Source organism: Cervus elaphus, chromosome 33 (assembly GCF_910594005.1).
Source record: "Cervus elaphus chromosome 33, mCerEla1.1, whole genome shotgun sequence".
Classification (NCBI taxonomy): domain Eukaryota; kingdom Metazoa; phylum Chordata; class Mammalia; order Artiodactyla; family Cervidae; genus Cervus; species Cervus elaphus.
The window spans coordinates 8,571,699-8,590,750 of NC_057847.1; the positions used below are offsets into that span (position 1 = coordinate 8,571,699).

The following is a 19,052-nucleotide window of genomic DNA, read 5'->3' on the forward strand; positions in this document are numbered from 1 at the left end:
GTCTAGGGCCATACCACCCTGAACGCGCCAGATCTTGTCTGATCTGGGAAGCGAAGCAGGGTCTGGCCTGGTTAGTACTTGGGTGGGAGACCGCCTGGGAATACCGGGTGCTGTAGGCTTCCTGCCTCCCCTGTCCTTTAGCCCTGGCTCCCCCGGCGCGGTTGGCCGCCCCGAGCCCCACCTGCCCCTGGCCCCTCGCACCTGGCGCACTCAGAGCCGTCGCCTGCCTTCCAGCCGGCCGGCCAGCCGGCCTGCCGGCGGCCCTCGAAGACAGCAGCGGCCCAACTCTTGGGTCCCCGCAGCCCCAGCCCCTCCCCCGGTGGGTGGCCGGGGCCCCGACTCCCGCCGCAGGCCTGGGTTGCCTCCGGATTTGGCTTCCAGGAAACCAGATGACAGTCGGGTCTCCATCTGGGGCTCCCTTGGCATGCCTCAGGCAGTCCCGGGGGCTGCCCCAGCCCGAGCCCCAGCCCAGTACTCCCAGGCGACCGTTCGCGCGCGCGCGCGCACACACACACACACACACACACACACACACACACACACACAGAGACACACAAAGACACACACAGAAACACACAGACACACCCCGCCCCGGACAGGTGAAGAGCTGCAAAGCACAGGGAAGGGAGACTCAGAAAGAGGGGAGAGAGTCCTAGTCTGGCAGAGACCACCCTCACAACCCTCACGTTCGGTTTCAAAAGCCCCGTGGTCCAGTGAAGAACAGGGCGGATGTAGATAGAGTGGTGGCGGAGTCAGCCAATGCACAGACAGCGAGGGCGGAGCGCGCGCAGCGAGCCTCTGACGGCGGGCGGCGTGCGACGCAGTCGGGCCCCCTACGCGCTGCGCCCGGAGCGGCGGTCGGTATCGGTGCTGGAGACGGCGGCGGCGACGGTTTCGTGGCGGCCGCGCGCTGCTCTCTGAGCGGCGGGTGGTGGTGCGGCCTAGCCCCTCACTCCTGACACTTCCCCTCCCCCAGCGCACCGCGGTAAGTCGGGGGCCGGGGTGGTGGAGGCCGGAGACCGGCGGGCTCCTCCTCCACTCTGGGAGGGCGGGTGGGCGGGTGCGCGGGGCGTCCCAGGCCCTCTTGGCGCCCCAGTCTCGCGCCCTAGCGCGCGCCTTCTGCCCTGGGGGAGCGGGCCCCGAGGCCTGGCCCTTGAGGCTCTGAGGAGGGATTGCTCTCTGTGGGGTCTGGGCCCGGGGCTCTGGCGTCAAAGCCTCCCTTGAGTGAGCGTTTCTCGAGCAGGTTGGACTCCTTCATTTGCCCGGCAGTGGTTAGGTGGGCAGGCCCTCTGCGGGAGCAGCGCCTTGAAACCCCGAGGGACGGTTTCCTCAGCACTTCGCTGATCACCGTGCGGGATTGGGCTTTCTTTGTTTTGGCTTCTCCAAGGAGAGATTTGCAACCCCAGGGGAGGGTGAGTGGGTCGGGAGTTTGTGAGCTTATGAAAACTGCATCTGAGAAAACGAAGGTCATTGAATGGAGTGAAACCTTCCTTTTTGTTCTCCCACGTGTCCCGCGTAAAGCTAGGCGAGAAACGGTGTGGTTTCTGGATTACTTACTCTAGGCATAAGGACCTTGGAAATTAACTCAATTAAGTATATGAACAATGTTTCTTGAGAATTTGGCACATTCTCTGTGTTTAGAATTGAACCGAAGTATTGTTCATTTGTGTATTTTACCCATGAGATACTCATAACACCCCTCCCCAAGATTTAACAATCAAGAATGTCCTCAAACATTGTCAAATGTTACTTGGGAGGCAAAACTGCCTCTCAGTGAGACTGCTGCTGTACAGAGAATAGTCCCAATATTTCAATAAAAACATCTTACCTTTAAAAAAAAGAAGAAGAAGAAGAAAGAGGGAGAGAGAGACAGCAAGAGGACCACACAGATTCCCCACCCCCAGCCCCACCCCCACGCCTCCACACCCTCCCCCGTCCATCGTGGGTATGCACCCGGGCCCCGGTCGGCCTGACCACAGCCTGGCCCACCGACACACTCACACACACACACTCTCACACACTCACCCTCTGGTCTGGGGGCGGGGGCTGGGTCTTGCCTTAGGTAGCCAAGCTGAAGGGGACCTTTGAGACTTCGGCTGCGAGGAAGTCTTGGGGACCCCACGGGGGACTGCCAGCCCCGGGGCACCGCGTCCAGCCTGGGCCGCCCCAAGGGAACGCCCCCTCCCTTGGGGAAGCGGCTTCTTCCGCAGGGCCTCTCTCTGGGGTGGTCACGGTTGTGCCAGTGTGTCTGTCGCGGATCGGATGCCATCCTCTCTCCCGTGTCTGTCTCCCTCTGTGTGTCTCCACCTGTGTGTGTGTGTGTGTGTGTGTGTGCGTGTGTGTGTCCGCGCGCGTGTCTGTCTTCATCTCCCTCTGGCCGTCTGGGAGTCTGTCTCTGAACCTTCGTCTCTTTCTGCCTCTGAGTCTCCTGACCCCCGGCCTCTCACAGGCGCTGTGGGTCTGGCTCTGGCTGAGGAGCTTGCGCCGGCCGGCTGTCTCCCTTGGCCTGGGTGCGTGCGAGTGTCTATGTGTGTGTGTCCGTGTCCGTGCCCCTGCCTGTCGCTCGTCCGCTCTCTCAGGAAGGTCCTGTGCTTGGCGGGCGGCGTGGGGACAAGGGGGGGCCGCGGTCGGGCGAAGGGGCGGGGCTGCCGCGCTCCAGTCGCCGGCGGCGGCCCGCCCGCAAGCCAGACACCTCCGGGGCCACTTGGGCCTGAGCAGCGATCCGGAGGGGTGGGTGCGGGACCTGAGCGGGGGGCGGGCCTGGAGAGGCCCAGGGTGGGTGGGCGCCGAGACCTCCGCGCCCCTCACCCCAACCCCGAGCCCAGGCCTGCACGCCCGACCGGCCGGCCGCTCGTGGTCCCGGCAACCCTCCGGGCCCCCGGGCCGGGCCAGGCTTGCTTGCCAGGGTGGCGGTGTGCGGGGACGGGGCGGCGTCGGCCGGGCTGCCGGGCCTGGCCGGCCCGAGTTCGGTCGCTGGTCGTGCGGCTCAAGTGCAGCGCGCGCCCCGTGGGAAGGTGCGGCCCGGGCTGGCTCGACCGGCACGTCAGAGCGAGAGGGAGGCGCAGCGCAGGGCTTTGAAGGCGCCTGGCGCCAGCCGCCTCCCTCTGATGAGATCATACCACCCTGAACGGGCCAGATGTCTTCTGATCTGGGAAACTAAGCAGGGTTAGTTAGTACTTGGATGGGAGACCCCCTAGTAGTTAGGAGCTCCAGGCTTTTGCACAAAGTAGACGACAAGCCAACGTATAGGTGATGAAACGTTTATCGTGAAAAATCCAATGAAACCTGAATTCAAAGATGGTTTATGGCATAGAAGCAAGTGTTTTCCATTAGGTTCCTCCTCCCCCACCCCCCCGGAATTAACTTGCCTGATGGTTTCCCATTAGCATAATGCTTAGTTTTTATTCCTTCTTTCCTTGTCTGTATCCATCTTTTTGCATCATCATGTGGTGCCTTATTGGCATAATTTTCCGCCTTTTGTCTTTTTTGTAACTTTTCGAAAAAGGACTTCTTAGGCATTAACATACTGATATTTCCGTAAGGGGGAACTACTTCTTCCCTACAACTGCATTGAAAAAATTTGACGTTGAGAAAATCTGTTTTAATGTAGCAGGATTATTATTTTATCTTTCCAATCTAGCATTTGTTAAATCCTTAACTGCTGATAAGTGTTCAGGCTTCCCTGGTGGCTCAGCTGGTGAAGAATCCACCTGGCATGCAGGAGACCTGGGTTCGATCCCTGGGTTGCAGAGACCCCCTGGAGAAGGGAACGGCTACCCACTCTAGTATTCGGGCCTGGAGAATTCCATGGACTGTATAGTCCATGCGTTCGCAGAGTCAGACATGACTGAGCGACTTTCACGGGTCACCAACAACGGTTCAGCCTGAAATAAGAACTTTCAAAAATCTTTGAACACAGACGCTCTAACTTATTTTCCCTCTGGGATCAATATCCTGCATTTCCTTTTAGGTTAGGTATACACAATAGGCACAGAACTCTCTTTTTATGTATTTTATGTGCATATAAATTAACATCCTAGCAAATTTAAAAGAGAAACACTAAAGACAGTATTGCACAGAGCAGTCTCTGTTAAATGCCCCATTATCTCACTGAAGTTCCTATACACATGCAGGGACTGAAGGAGGACAGGAAGATGGCAGAAGAGCAACCCGCGAGCCACTGCTGTGTCTGTGCACATCAACTACAGACTGCAAGGTAAGGACCGTATTTTACATAAATAGAAACATAGTTACAATTCAGATTTCCTTTTTAAGTTGCCTCCATAATTGGTTTGCAATAGCAACAGATTCTCCCCTTTCTTCATAGCCATACGCCAACACGTATCATTTTTAAAAATCTATTAATGTCAGACAAAACCATCACAATGCTTCAGGAGTGACTTCAAGAAAACTCCAGTCAAGTCACAGTACTCAGGCAGGTGGGTTTAATAAACAAGTCCTAGGTAGATATCAATCCACCTCAAAGTGGGCAGTAATGTTGGAACACATCTAGGATTTCCTTTTTAAACACACGCTCCAAGGAAAGCAGTACTGAATTTACCAGAGGAACGGTAAAAAGAGGACATCACTGGACGGGAGTTTACACAGCCAGTCTGGCCCTGCGGTCTGACGCTGGGGCAGCATCTGTCTGCTCGCTTGGCCCCTGTGTCCCTCGGGGAGGACACGGGCTCGGGAGTGCAGAACAGTGTCATCACCAGGACTGCCCGGAGCTGCTGCGAACATCCAGAAAGTTGCACTTGAAGAGTTCTTTAGAGGGCTTCCCTGGTCATCCAGTGGCTGCTCCCAATGCAGGGGCCTGGGTTCCATCTCTGGCCAGTGAACTAGATCCCATACACTGCAAGTAAGAGTTTGCACGCCACAATTAAAGATCCCATGTGTGGCAACCAAGACCTAGTGCAGCTTACAACAGAGAAAAAGGCACCACACGTTCTTCAGAAAGTGCTATAAAAGGCTATGAACGATTGCTTCTACGAAGCAAATAGTAAGAAATACGTGTATTAGTTGCTCAGTTGTGTCCGAGTCTTTGTGACTCCATGGACTATGTAGCCTTCCAAGTTCCCCTGTCCGTGGAATTCTCTAGGCAAGAATACTGGAAGAGGTCGCCATTCCCTTCTCCAGGCGATCTTCTCAACCCAGCCGTGGAACCCAGGTCTCCTGCATTGCAGACAGATTCTTCACCACCTGAGCCACCAGGGAAGCCCAGGAAATACGTAGACCGGACTCCTATGAATAAAGACAGGTGCCATTAGAGAGAAAATAACCTACTAGGTTCATTTAGTTCTATTATTGCGCTTCTCCTTGGGAGTTAAAAATAAGAGTACTTCTGGAGAAACTGACAAAGCTGTGATTTATCTTAATGAAAGACTTGTGATGGAGATCTTGAAACCTGTTTCCTGAAAGAAATGAGTTATAAATATATTTCTTAAGCCTGGTGGCAACGTTTCTAATGACAGAATTCATCTCCCATGCAGCTCAATGAGTCCCTGTTTTTAAACAAGAGAATGAATGAAAGCGTTGAGTGCAGCAGCCATGAGATTCCCTACCGTCACAGCTCACAGTAAGGCAAGAAGGATCAAAGTAACTGTTGTCTGTCTGTTTTAGCAGTTGGTGACAATCCAGTAGATCCTGTCTTCAATTCACGTAGAACTCTTTAAGGAAGAGTGTGAAGGCCCTCAGGAAGGTCCCGTGCTTGGCGGGCGGCGTGGGGACAAGGGGGGCCGCGGTGGGGCGAAGGGGCGGGGCTGAGGCGCTCGGGTGGACGGCGCCGGGGGCTCGCGGTGGGTTTGGGCCCCGGGCAGGTGCCGGGCAGGATGGGCGCTCAGGGCCCCGGCTGCGCTACGCCTACGCCCGCGGGAGGCTCAGAGGACCGAGGGCCGCGGTCCGCGGCGGGCCCGAATCAGACACCTCCGGGGCCACGTGGCCCTGAGCCTGGAAGGCGAGTGGGGCGGGGCGCGGGCGCCGACAGGGGGCGGGCCTGGAGAGGCCCAGGGCGGGAGGGCGCCGAGACCTCCGCGCCCCTCACCCCAACCCCAGGCCCAGGCATGCACGGCCAGCCGGCCACTCGGGGTCCAGGAAGCCCTCCGGGGCCCCGGGCCGGGCCAGGCGGGTTCTGGCCGGGCTTGGCGGTGTGCGGAGGCCGGGCGGCGTCGGACGGCCGCCGGGCTGCCGGCACTGGCCGACCGGAGTCCGGTCGCAGGTCGTGCGGCTCAAGTGCAGCCCGCGGCCCTTGGAGAGGTGTGGCCGGCTGGCCTGACCGGCAGGCAAGTCAGACCAAAAGGGAGGCGCAACGCAGGGCTCTTAAGGTTCTTAAGGCGCCTGGCTGCAGCCACCTCCGTCTAGGGCCATACCACCCTGAACGCGCCAGATCTTGTCTGATCTGGGAAGCGAAGCAGGGTCTGGCCTGGTTAGTACTTGGGTGGGAGACCGCCTGGGAATACCGGGTGCTGTAGGCTTCCTGCCTCCCCTGTCCTTTAGCCCTGGCTCCCCCGGCGCGGTTGGCCGCCCCGAGCCCCACCTGCCCCTGGCCCCTCGCACCTGGCGCACTCAGAGCCGTCGCCTGCCTTCCAGCCGGCCGGCCAGCCGGCCTGCCGGCGGCCCTCGAAGACAGCAGCGGCCCAACTCTTGGGTCCCCGCAGCCCCAGCCCCTCCCCCGGTGGGTGGCCGGGGCCCCGACTCCCGCCGCAGGCCTGGGTTGCCTCCGGATTTGGCTTCCAGGAAACCAGATGACAGTCGGGTCTCCATCTGGGGCTCCCTTGGCATGCCTCAGGCAGTCCCGGGGGCTGCCCCAGCCCGAGCCCCAGCCCAGTACTCCCAGGCGACCGTTCGCGCGCGCGCGCGCACACACACACACACACACACACACACACACACACAGAGACACACAAAGACACACACAGAAACACACAGACACACCCCGCCCCGGACAGGTGAAGAGCTGCAAAGCACAGGGAAGGGAGACTCAGAAAGAGGGGAGAGAGTCCTAGTCTGGCAGAGACCACCCTCACAACCCTCACGTTCGGTTTCAAAAGCCCCGTGGTCCAGTGAAGAACAGGGCGGATGTAGATAGAGTGGTGGCGGAGTCAGCCAATGCACAGACAGCGAGGGCGGAGCGCGCGCAGCGAGCCTCTGACGGCGGGCGGCGTGCGACGCAGTCGGGCCCCCTACGCGCTGCGCCCGGAGCGGCGGTCGGTATCGGTGCTGGAGACGGCGGCGGCGACGGTTTCGTGGCGGCCGCGCGCTGCTCTCTGAGCGGCGGGTGGTGGTGCGGCCTAGCCCCTCACTCCTGACACTTTCCCTCCCCCAGCGCACCGCGGTAAGTCGGGGGCCGGGGTGGTGGAGGCCGGAGACCGGCGGGCTCCTCCTCCACTCTGGGAGGGCGGGTGGGCGGGTGCGCGGGGCGTCCCAGGCCCTCTTGGCGCCCCAGTCTCGCGCCCTAGCGCGCGCCTTCTGCCCTGGGGGAGCGGGCCCCGAGGCCTGGCCCTTGAGGCTCTGAGGAGGGATTGCTCTCTGTGGGGTCTGGGCCCGGGGCTCTGGCGTCAAAGCCTCCCTTGAGTGAGCGTTTCTCGAGCAGGTTGGACTCCTTCATTTGCCCGGCAGTGATTAGGTGGGCAGGCCCTCTGCGGGAGCAGCGCCTTGAAACCCCGAGGGACGGTTTCCTCAGCACTTCGCTGATCACCGTGCGGGATTGGGCTTTCTTTGTTTTGGCTTCTCCAAGGAGAGATTTGCAACCCCAGGGGAGGGTGAGTGGGTCGGGAGTTTGTGAGCTTATGAAAACTGCATCTGAGAAAACGAAGGTCATTGAATGGAGTGAAACCTTCCTTTTTGTTCTCCCACGTGTCCCGCGTAAAGCTAGGCGAGAAACGGTGTGGTTTCTGGATTACTTACTCTAGGCATAAGGACCTTGGAAATTAACTCAATTAAGTATATGAACAATGTTTCTTGAGAATTTGGCACATTCTCTGTGTTTAGAATTGAACCGAAGTATTGTTCATTTGTGTATTTTACCCATGAGATACTCATAACACCCCTCCCCAAGATTTAACAATCAAGAATGTCCTCAAACATTGTCAAATGTTACTTGGGAGGCAAAACTGCCTCTCAGTGAGACTGCTGCTGTACAGAGAATATTCCCAATATTTCAATAAAAACATCTTACCTTTAAAAAAAAGAAGAAGAAGAAGAAAGAGGGAGAGAGAGACAGCAAGAGGACCACACAGATTCCCCACCCCCAGCCCCACCCCCACGCCTCCACACCCTCCCCCGTCCATCGTGGGTATGCACCCGGGCCCCGGTCGGCCTGACCACAGCCTGGCCCACCGACACACTCACACACACACACTCTCACACACTCACCCTCTGGTCTGGGGGCGGGGGCTGGGTCTTGCCTTAGGTAGCCAAGCTGAAGGGGACCTTTGAGACTTCGGCTGCGAGGAAGTCTTGGGGACCCCACGGGGGACTGCCAGCCCCGGGGCACCGCGTCCAGCCTGGGCCGCCCCAAGGGAACGCCCCCTCCCTTGGGGAAGCGGCTTCTTCCGCAGGGCCTCTCTCTGGGGTGGTCACGGTTGTGCCAGTGTGTCTGTCTCGGATCGGATGCCATCCTCTCTCCCGTGTCTGTCTCCCTCTGTGTGTCTCCACCTGTGTGTGTGTGTGTGTGTGTGTGTGCGTGTGTGTGTCCGCGCGCGTGTCTGTCTTCATCTCCCTCTGGCCGTCTGGGAGTCTGTCTCTGAACCTTCGTCTCTTTCTGCCTCTGAGTCTCCTGACCCCCGGCCTCTCACAGGCGCTGTGGGTCTGGCTCTGGCTGAGGAGCTTGCGCCGGCCGGCTGTCTCCCTTGGCCTGGGTGCGTGCGAGTGTCTATGTGTGTGTGTCCGTGTCCGTGCCCCTGCCTGTCGCTCGTCCGCTCTCTCAGGAAGGTCCTGTGCTTGGCGGGCGGCGTGGGGACAAGGGGGGGCCGCGGTCGGGCGAAGGGGCGGGGCTGCCGCGCTCCAGTCGCCGGCGGCGGCCCGCCCGCAAGCCAGACACCTCCGGGGCCACTTGGGCCTGAGCAGCGATCCGGAGGGGTGGGTGCGGGACCTGAGCGGGGGGCGGGCCTGGAGAGGCCCAGGGTGGGTGGGCGCCGAGACCTCCGCGCCCCTCACCCCAACCCCGAGCCCAGGCCTGCACGCCCGACCGGCCGGCCGCTCGTGGTCCCGGCAACCCTCCGGGCCCCCGGGCCGGGCCAGGCTTGCTTGCCAGGGTGGCGGTGTGCGGGGACGGGGCGGCGTCGGCCGGGCTGCCGGGCCTGGCCGGCCCGAGTTCGGTCGCTGGTCGTGCGGCTCAAGTGCAGCGCGCGCCCCGTGGGAAGGTGCGGCCCGGGCTGGCTCGACCGGCACGTCAGAGCGAGAGGGAGGCGCAGCGCAGGGCTTTGAAGGCGCCTGGCGCCAGCCGCCTCCCTCTGATGAGATCATACCACCCTGAACGGGCCAGATGTCTTCTGATCTGGGAAACTAAGCAGGGTTAGTTAGTACTTGGATGGGAGACCCCCTAGTAGTTAGGAGCTCCAGGCTTTTGCACAAAGTAGACGACAAGCCAACGTATAGGTGATGAAACGTTTATCGTGAAAAATCCAATGAAACCTGAATTCAAAGATGGTTTATGGCATAGAAGCAAGTGTTTTCCATTAGGTTCCTCCTCCCCCACCCCCCCGGAATTAACTTGCCTGATGGTTTCCCATTAGCATAATGCTTAGTTTTTATTCCTTCTTTCCTTGTCTGTATCCATCTTTTTGCATCATCATGTGGTGCCTTATTGGCATAATTTTCCGCCTTTTGTCTTTTTTGTAACTTTTCGAAAAAGGACTTCTTAGGCATTAACATACTGATATTTCCGTAAGGGGGAACTACTTCTTCCCTACAACTGCATTGAAAAAATTTGACGTTGAGAAAATCTGTTTTAATGTAGCAGGATTATTATTTTATCTTTCCAATCTAGCATTTGGTAAATCCTTAACTGCTGATAAGTGTTCAGGCTTCCCTGGTGGCTCAGCTGGTGAAGAATCCACCTGGCATGCAGGAGACCTGGGTTCGATCCCTGGGTTGCAGAGACCCCCTGGAGAAGGGAACGGCTACCCACTCTAGTATTCGGGCCTGGAGAATTCCATGGACTGTATAGTCCCTGCGTTCGCAGAGTCAGACATGACTGAGCGACTTTCACGGGTCACCAACAACGGTTCAGCCTGAAATAAGAACTTTCAAAAATCTTTGAACACAGACGCTCTAACTTATTTTCCCTCTGGGATCAATATCCTGCATTTCCTTTTAGGTTAGGTATACACAATAGGCACAGAACTCTCTTTTTATGTATTTTATGTGCATATAAATTAACATCCTAGCAAATTTAAAAGAGAAACACTAAAGACAGTATTGCACAGAGCAGTCTCTGTTAAATGCCCCATTATCTCACTGAAGTTCCTATACACATGCAGGGACTGAAGGAGGACAGGAAGATGGCAGAAGAGCAACCCGCGAGCCACTGCTGTGTCTGTGCACATCAACTACAGACTGCAAGGTAAGGACCGTATTTTACATAAATAGAAACATAGTTACAATTCAGATTTCCTTTTTAAGTTGCCTCCATAATTGGTTTGCAATAGCAACAGATTCTCCCCTTTCTTCATAGCCATACGCCAACACGTATCATTTTTAAAAATCTATTAATGTCAGACAAAACCATCACAATGCTTCAGGAGTGACTTCAAGAAAACTCCAGTCAAGTCACAGTACTCAGGCAGGTGGGTTTAATAAACAAGTCCTAGGTAGATATCAATCCACCTCAAAGTGGGCAGTAATGTTGGAACACATCTAGGATTTCCTTTTTAAACACACGCTCCAAGGAAAGCAGTACTGAATTTACCAGAGGAACGGTAAAAAGAGGACATCACTGGAAGGGAGTTTACACAGCCAGTCTGGCCCTGCGGTCTGACGCTGGGGCAGCATCTGTCTGCTCGCTTGGCCCCTGTGTCCCTCGGGGAGGACACGGGCTCGGGAGTGCAGAACAGTGTCATCACCAGGACTGCCCGGAGCTGCTGCGAACATCCAGAAAGTTGCACTTGAAGAGTTCTTTAGAGGGCTTCCCTGGTCATCCAGTGGCTGCTCCCAATGCAGGGGCCTGGGTTCCATCTCTGGCCAGTGAACTAGATCCCATACACTGCAAGTAAGAGTTTGCCCGCCACAATTAAAGATCCCATGTGTGGCAACCAAGACCTAGTGCAGCTTACAACAAAGAAAAAGGCACCACACGTTCTTTAGAAAGTGCTATAAAAGGCTATGAACGATTGCTTCTACGAAGCAAATAGTAAGAAATACGTGTATTAGTTGCTCAGTTGCGTCCGAGTCTTTGTGACTCCATGGACTGTGTAGCCTTCCAAGTTCCCCTGTCCGTGGAATTCTCTAGGCAAGAATACTGGAAGAGGTCGCCATTCCCTTCTCCAGGCGATCTTCTCAACCCAGCCGTGGAACCCAGGTCTCCTGCATTGCAGACAGATTCTTCACCACCTGAGCCACCAGGGAAGCCCAGGAAATACGTAGACCGGACTCCTATGAATAAAGACAGGTGCCATTAGAGAGAAAATAACCTACTAGGTTCATTTAGTTCTATTATTGCGCTTCTCCTTGGGAGTTAAAAATAAGAGTACTTCTGGAGAAACTGACAAAGCTGTGATTTATCTTAATAAAAGACTTCTGATGGAGATCTTGAAACCTGTTTCCTGAAAGAAATGAGTTATAAATATATTTCTTAAGCCTGGTGGCAACGTTTCTAATGACAGAATTCATCTCCCATGCAGCTCAATGAGTCCCTGTTTTTAAACAAGAGAATGAATGAAAGCGTTGAGTGCAGCAGCCATGAGATTCCCTACCGTCACAGCTCACAGTAAGGCAAGAAGGATCAAAGTAACTGTTGTCTGTCTGTTTTAGCAGTTGGTGACAATCCAGTAGATCCTGTCTTCAATTCACGTAGAACTCTTTAAGGAAGAGTCTGAAGGCCCTCAGGAAGGTCCCGTGCTTGGCGGGCGGCGTGGGGACAAGGGGGGCCGCGGTGGGGCGAAGGGGCGGGGCTGAGGCGCTCCGGTGGACGGCGCCGGGGGCTTGCGGTGGGTTTGGGCCCCGGGCAGGTGCCGGGCAGGATGGGCGCTCAGGGCCCCAGCTGCGCTATGCCTACGCCCGCGGGAGGCTCAGAGGACCGAGGGCCGCGGTCCGCGGCGGGCCCGAATCAGACACCTCCGGGGCCACGTGGCCCTGAGCCTGGAAGGCGAGTGGGGCGGGGCGCGGGCGCCGACAGGGGGCGGGCCTGGAGAGGCCCAGGGCGGGAGGGCGCCGAGACCTCCGCGCCCCTCACCCCAACCCCAGGCCCAGGCATGCACGGCCAGCCGGCCACTCGGGGTCCAGGAAGCCCTCCGGGGCCCCGGGCCGGGCCAGGCGGGTTCTGGCCGGGCTTGGCGGTGTGCGGAGGCCGGGCGGCGTCGGACGGCCGCCGGGCTGCCGGCACTGGCCGACCGGAGTCCGGTCGCAGGTCGTGCGGCTCAAGTGCAGCCCGCGGCCCTTGGAGAGGTGTGGCCGGCTGGCCTGACCGGCAGGCAAGTCAGACCAAAAGGGAGGCGCAACGCAGGGCTCTTAAGGTTCTTAAGGCGCCTGGCTGCAGCCACCTCCGTCTAGGGCCATACCACCCTGAACGCGCCAGATCTTGTCTGATCTGGGAAGCGAAGCAGGGTCTGGCCTGGTTAGTACTTGGGTGGGAGACCGCCTGGGAATACCGGGTGCTGTAGGCTTCCTGCCTCCCCTGTCCTTTAGCCCTGGCTCCCCCGGCGCGGTTGGCCGCCCCGAGCCCCACCTGCCCCTGGCCCCTCGCACCTGGCGCACTCAGAGCCGTCGCCTGCCTTCCAGCCGGCCGGCCAGCCGGCCTGCCGGCGGCCCTCGAAGACAGCAGCGGCCCAACTCTTGGGTCCCCGCAGCCCCAGCCCCTCCCCCGGTGGGTGGCCGGGGCCCCGACTCCCGCCGCAGGCCTGGGTTGCCTCCGGATTTGGCTTCCAGGAAACCAGATGACAGTCGGGTCTCCATCTGGGGCTCCCTTGGCATGCCTCAGGCAGTCCCGGGGGCTGCCCCAGCCCGAGCCCCAGCCCAGTACTCCCAGGCGACCGTTCGCGCGCGCGCGCACACACACACACACACACACACACACACACACACACACAGAGACACACAAAGACACACACAGAAACACACAGACACACCCCGCCCCGGACAGGTGAAGAGCTGCAAAGCACAGGGAAGGGAGACTCAGAAAGAGGGGAGAGAGTCCTAGTCTGGCAGAGACCACCCTCACAACCCTCACGTTCGGTTTCAAAAGCCCCGTGGTCCAGTGAAGAACAGGGCGGATGTAGATAGAGTGGTGGCGGAGTCAGCCAATGCACAGACAGCGAGGGCGGAGCGCGCGCAGCGAGCCTCTGACGGCGGGCGGCGTGCGACGCAGTCGGGCCCCCTACGCGCTGCGCCCGGAGCGGCGGTCGGTATCGGTGCTGGAGACGGCGGCGGCGACGGTTTCGTGGCGGCCGCGCGCTGCTCTCTGAGCGGCGGGTGGTGGTGCGGCCTAGCCCCTCACTCCTGACACTTCCCCTCCCCCAGCGCACCGCGGTAAGTCGGGGGCCGGGGTGGTGGAGGCCGGAGACCGGCGGGCTCCTCCTCCACTCTGGGAGGGCGGGTGGGCGGGTGCGCGGGGCGTCCCAGGCCCTCTCGGCGCCCCAGTCTCGCGCCCTAGCGCGCGCCTTCTGCCCTGGGGGAGCGGGCCCCGAGGCCTGGCCCTTGAGGCTCTGAGGAGGGATTGCTCTCTGTGGGGTCTGGGCCCGGGGCTCTGGCGTCAAAGCCTCCCTTGAGTGAGCGTTTCTCGAGCAGGTTGGACTCCTTCATTTGCCCGGCAGTGATTAGGTGGGCAGGCCCTCTGCGGGAGCAGCGCCTTGAAACCCCGAGGGACGGTTTCCTCAGCACTTCGCTGATCACCGTGCGGGATTGGGCTTTCTTTGTTTTGGCTTCTCCAAGGAGAGATTTGCAACCCCAGGGGAGGGTGAGTGGGTCGGGAGTTTGTGAGCTTATGAAAACTGCATCTGAGAAAACTAAGGTCATTGAATGGAGTGAAACCTTCCTTTTTGTTCTCCCACGTGTCCCGCGTAAAGCTAGGCGAGAAACGGTGTGGTTTCTGGATTACTTACTCTAGGCATAAGGACCTTGGAAATTAAGTCAATTAAGTATATGAACAATGTTTCTTGAGAATTTGGCACATTCTCTGTGTTTAGAATTGAACCGAAGTATTGTTCATTTGTGTATTTTACCCATGAGATACTCATAACACCCCTCCCCAAGATTTAACAATCAAGAATGTCCTCAAACATTGTCAAATGTTACTTGGGAGGCAAAACTGCCTCTCAGTGAGACTGCTGCTGTACAGAGAATAGTCCCAATATTTCAATAAAAACATCTTACCTTTAAAAAAAAGAAGAAGAAGAAGAAAGAGGGAGAGAGAGACAGCAAGAGGACCACACAGATTCCCCACCCCCAGCCCCACCCCCACGCCTCCACACCCTCCCCCGTCCATCGTGGGTATGCACCCGGGCCCCGGTCGGCCTGACCACAGCCTGGCCCACCGACACACTCACACACACACACTCTCACACACTCACCCTCTGGTCTGGGGGCGGGGGCTGGGTCTTGCCTTAGGTAGCCAAGCTGAAGGGGACCTTTGAGACTTCGGCTGCGAGGAAGTCTTGGGGACCCCACGGGGGACTGCCAGCCCCGGGGCACCGCGTCCAGCCTGGGCCGCCCCAAGGGAACGCCCCCTCCCTTGGGGAAGCGGCTTCTTCCGCAGGGCCTCTCTCTGGGGTGGTCACGGTTGTGCCAGTGTGTCTGTCTCGGATCGGATGCCATCCTCTCTCCCGTGTCTGTCTCCCTCTGTGTGTCTCCACCTGTGTGTGTGTGTGTGTGTGTGTGTGCGTGTGTGTGTCCGCGCGCGTGTCTGTCTTCATCTCCCTCTGGCCGTCTGGGAGTCTGTCTCTGAACCTTCGTCTCTTTCTGCCTCTGAGTCTCCTGACCCCCGGCCTCTCACAGGCGCTGTGGGTCTGGCTCTGGCTGAGGAGCTTGCGCCGGCCGGCTGTCTCCCTTGGCCTGGGTGCGTGCGAGTGTCTATGTGTGTGTGTCCGTGTCCGTGCCCCTGCCTGTCGCTCGTCCGCTCTCTCAGGAAGGTCCTGTGCTTGGCGGGCGGCGTGGGGACAAGGGGGGGCCGCGGTCGGGCGAAGGGGCGGGGCTGCCGCGCTCCAGTCGCCGGCGGCGGCCCGCCCGCAAGCCAGACACCTCCGGGGCCACTTGGGCCTGAGCAGCGATCCGGAGGGGTGGGTGCGGGACCTGAGCGGGGGGCGGGCCTGGAGAGGCCCAGGGTGGGTGGGCGCCGAGACCTCCGCGCCCCTCACCCCAACCCCGAGCCCAGGCCTGCACGCCCGACCGGCCGGCCGCTCGTGGTCCCGGCAACCCTCCGGGCCCCCGGGCCGGGCCAGGCTTGCTTGCCAGGGTGGCGGTGTGCGGGGACGGGGCGGCGTCGGCCGGGCTGCCGGGCCTGGCCGGCCCGAGTTCGGTCGCTGGTCGTGCGGCTCAAGTGCAGCGCGCGCCCCGTGGGAAGGTGCGGCCCGGGCTGGCTCGACCGGCACGTCAGAGCGAGAGGGAGGCGCAGCGCAGGGCTTTGAAGGCGCCTGGCGCCAGCCGCCTCCCTCTGATGAGATCATACCACCCTGAACGGGCCAGATGTCTTCTGATCTGGGAAACTAAGCAGGGTTAGTTAGTACTTGGATGGGAGACCCCCTAGTAGTTAGGAGCTCCAGGCTTTTGCACAAAGTAGACGACAAGCCAACGTATAGGTGATGAAACGTTTATCGTGAAAAATACAATGAAACCTGAATTCAAAGATGGTTTATGGCATAGAAGCAAGTGTTTTCCATTAGGTTCCTCCTCCCCCACCCCCCCGGAATTAACTTGCCTGATGGTTTCCCATTAGCATAATGCTTAGTTTTTATTCCTTCTTGCCTTGTCTGTATCCATCTTTTTGCATCATCATGTGGTGCCTTATTGGCATAATTTTCCGCCTTTTGTCTTTTTTGTAACTTTTCGAAAAAGGACTTCTTAGGCATTAACATACTGATATTTCCGTAAGGGGGAACTACTTCTTCCCTACAACTGCATTGAAAAAATTTGAAGTTAAGAAAATCTGTTTTAATGTAGCAGGATTATTATTTTATCTTTCCAATCTAGCATTTGTTAAATCCTTAACTGCTGATAAGTGTTCAGGCTTCCCTGGTGGCTCAGCTGGTGAAGAATCCACCTGGCATGCAGGAGACCTGGGTTCGATCCCTGGGTTGCAGAGACCCCCTGGAGAAGGGAACGGCTACCCACTCTAGTATTCGGGCCTGGAGAATTCCATGGACTGTATAGTCCATGCGTTCGCAGAGTCAGACATGACTGAGCGACTTTCACGGGTCACCAACAACGGTTCAGCCTGAAATAAGAACTTTCAAAAATCTTTGAACACAGACGCTCTAACTTATTTTCCCTCTGGGATCAATATCCTGCATTTCCTTTTAGGTTAGGTATACACAATAGGCACAGAACTCTCTTTTTATGTATTTTATGTGCATATAAATTAACATCCTAGCAAATTTAAAAGAGAAACACTAAAGACAGTATTGCACAGAGCAGTCTCTGTTAAATGCCCCATTATCTCACTGAAGTTCCTATACACATGCAGGGACTGAAGGAGGACAGGAAGATGGCAGAAGAGCAACCCGCGAGCCACTGCTGTGTCTGTGCACATCAACTACAGACTGCAAGGTAAGGACCGTATTTTACATAAATAGAAACATAGTTACAATTCAGATTTCCTTTTTAAGTTGCCTCCATAATTGGTTTGCAATAGCAACAGATTCTCCCCTTTCTTCATAGCCATACGCCAACACGTATCATTTTTAAAAATCTATTAATGTCAGACAAAACCATCACAATGCTTCAGGAGTGACTTCAAGAAAACTCCAGTCAAGTCACAGTACTCAGGCAGGTGGGTTTAATAAACAAGTCCTAGGTAGATATCAATCCACCTCAAAGTGGGCAGTAATGTTGGAACACATCTAGGATTTCCTTTTTAAACACACGCTCCAAGGAAAGCAGTACTGAATTTACCAGAGGAACGGTAAAAAGAGGACATCACTGGAAGGGAGTTTACACAGCCAGTCTGGCCCTGCGGTCTGACGCTGGGGCAGCATCTGTCTGCTCGCTTGGCCCCTGTGTCCCTCGGGGAGGACACGGGCTCGAGAGTGCAGAGCAGTGTCATCACCAGGACTGCCCGGAGCTGCTGCGAACATCCAGAAAGTTGCACTTGAAGAGTTCTTTAGAGGGCTTCCCTGGTCATCCAGTGGCTGCTCCCAATGCAGGGGCCTGGGTTCCATCTCTGGCCAGTGAACTAGATCCCATACACTGCAAGTAAGAGTTTGCCCGCCACAATTAAAGATCCCATGTGTGGCAACCAAGACCTAGTGCAGCTTACAACAAAGAAAAAGGCACCACACGTTCTTTAGAAAGTGCTATAAAAGGCTATGAACGATTGCTTCTACGAAGCAAATAGTAAGAAATACGTGTATTAGTTGCTCAGTTGTGTCCGAGTCTTTGTGACTCCATGGACTATGTAGCCTTCCAAGTTCCCCTGTCCGTGGAATTCTCTAGGCAAGAATACTGGAAGAGGTCGCCATTCCCTTCTCCAGGCGATCTTCTCAACCCAGCCGTGGAACCCAGGTCTCCTGCATTGCAGACAGATTCTTCACCACCTGAGCCACCAGGGAAGCCCAGGAAATACGTAGACCGGACTCCTATGAATAAAGACAGGTGCCATTAGAGAGAAAATAACCTACTAGGTTCATTTAGTTCTATTATTGCGCTTCTCCTTGGGAGTTAAAAATAAGAGTACTTCTGGAGAAACTGACAAAGCTGTGATTTATCTTAATGAAAGACTTCTGATGGAGATCTTGAAACCTGTTTCCTGAAAGAAATGAGTTATAAATATATTTCTTAAGCCTGGTGGCAACGTTTCTAATGACAGAATTCATCTCCCATGCAGCTCAATGAGTCCCTGTTTTTAAACAAGAGAATGAATGAAAGCGTTGAGTGCAGCAGCCATGAGGTTCCCTCCCGTCACAGCTCACAGTAAGGCAAGAAGGATCAAAGTAACTGTTGTCTGTCTGTTTTAGCAGTTGGTGACAATCCAGTAGATCCTGTCTTCAATTCACGTAGAACTCTTTAAGGAAGAGTCTGAAGGCCCTCAGGAAGGTCCCGTGCTTGGCGGGCGGCGTGGGGACAAGGGGGGCCGCGGTGGGGCGAAGGGGCGGGGCTGAGGCGCTCGGGTGGACGGCGCCGGGGGCTCGCGGTGGGTTTGGGCCCCGGGCAGGTGCCGGGCAGGATGGGCGCTCAGGGCCCCAGCTGCGCTATGCCTACGCCCGCGGGAGGCTCAGAGGACCGAGGGCCGCGGTCCGCGGCGGGCCCGAATCAGACACCTCCGGGGCCACGTGGCCCTGAGCCTGGAAGGCGAGTGGGGCGGGGCGCGGGCGCCGACAGGGGGCGGGCCTGGAGAGGCCCAGGGCGGGAGGGCGCCGAGACCTCCGCGCCCCTCACCCCAACCCCAGGCCCAGGCATGCACGGCCAGCCGGCCACTCGGGGTCCAGGAAGCCCTCCGGGGCCCCGGGCCGGGCCAGGCGGGTTCTGGCCGGGCTTGGCGGTGTGCGGAGGCCGGGCGGCGTCGGACGGCCGCCGGGCTGCCGGCCCTGGCCGACCGGAGTCCGGTCGCAGGTCGTGCGGCTCAAGTGCAGCCCGCGGCCCTTGGAGAGGTGTGGCCGGCTGGCCTGACCGGCAGGCAAGTCAGACCAAAAGGGAGGCGCAACGCAGGGCTCTTAAGGTTCTTAAGGCGCCTGGCTGCAGCCACCTCC

At 57.7% G+C, this 19,052-nt stretch overlaps 3 pseudogenes; all 3 read left to right on the forward strand.

Annotated features, from left to right (window-relative positions):
• On the forward strand, positions 1 to 119 carry LOC122688768 (annotated as a pseudogene).
• Positions 120 to 6,354: 6,235 nt separating this feature from the next.
• LOC122688769 lies at positions 6,355 to 6,473 on the forward strand (annotated as a pseudogene).
• Positions 6,474 to 12,702: 6,229 nt separating this feature from the next.
• On the forward strand, positions 12,703 to 12,821 carry LOC122688770 (annotated as a pseudogene).
• Positions 12,822 to 19,052: the final 6,231 nt, after the last annotated feature.